Source organism: Ammodytes marinus (assembly GCF_949987685.1).
Source record: "Ammodytes marinus genome assembly, chromosome: 12".
Lineage (NCBI taxonomy): Eukaryota > Metazoa > Chordata > Actinopteri > Uranoscopiformes > Ammodytidae > Ammodytes > Ammodytes marinus.
Genome location: NC_137216.1, coordinates 31,163,255 through 31,164,518, shown reverse-complemented (window position 1 = coordinate 31,164,518; position 1,264 = coordinate 31,163,255).

The window sequence follows — 1,264 nt, the reverse complement described above, 5'->3', positions numbered from 1 at the left end:
ATTTAAGAGCTGTTTTCTGATTGGCTGTTTGCCGCACTGCTTTAATGCTTATTGATATTATTTATTTATTTGGCATTTTTTTTACTTTATTAGACAGTGTGTAGAGACAGAGATGAAATGTGTCAGAGAGGGGAATGACATGCAGAGAACGACCCGGGCTGGATTCTAACCCGGGTCTGCTGTGAAGAGGACTGAGACTCTATGGAGGGGAGGGGGGGGGGGGTCTAACTCTAAACACTACACCACAAGCACCCCCTTAATTATTTTTATTATTATAATACATTCACTGTAACTACAGGCTCTTCAACTCGTTTCAATAATTTTTAATATCAAATTATTTTTATATGAACGTAATTTAAGTAGATTTCGCCAATGGTACCATCAATTTTTTTTTTTAAATTTCTTAACATTATTATTTCAATGTATTTATCAACATGAAATACAGCCTGTTACAATCATAAACAGTAAATAGTTTATAACACAACTTAGTTTTTGCGTTGCAGCCACACGGAAAAGTTACTGACATATTCAAGTTTTAACAAATCGTTAGCCTCATAGCTTAAATGCCTAAATCATATTTACTCTACTCTACTTTTACTCTACATCTACTCTACTCTACATCTACTTTACCCTACTCTATAACCCTTAAAATATGACTTAGGCAATTATGCTATTAGGCTAACGAAAAGTAGATGTAGAATAGAGTAGATGTAGAACAGAGTAGATGTAGAGTAGAGTAAATATGACTTAGGCAATTATGCTGTTAGGCTAACGAAATGGCCATATTTACCAAATAGAGAACGGGATATTGATTGCACTAGATTTTGAATAGAGCCACTAGCCAGTATTTAACAGTTGAATTTATTCTACAAGCTCAAACACTCTGTTACATTTTTTTTATTTTTTTTATTTTTTTTTTTAACCTTTATTTATACAGGTATATCCCATTGAGTCCGAAGACTCTTTTGCAAGGGAGACCTGTTCCCATTTACACGTTACCATTCACACACACTTTCATACACCGATAGCAGGCTAACTATCAACATTCACACGAGGCAAGGTGGGTGAAGTGTCTTGCCCAAGGACACAACAACTATGGCAAAGGTGGCAAGGCGGGGATCGAACCTCCAACCCTTTGATCATCGGCCGACCCGCTCTACCACCTGAGACACAGTCGCCCACATGTTATTCCTTCAAATAATTAAAGAAGGGCCTCTATTATTCTATTGTTACATTGTTATTGTTTATTCTATATGATAAAACA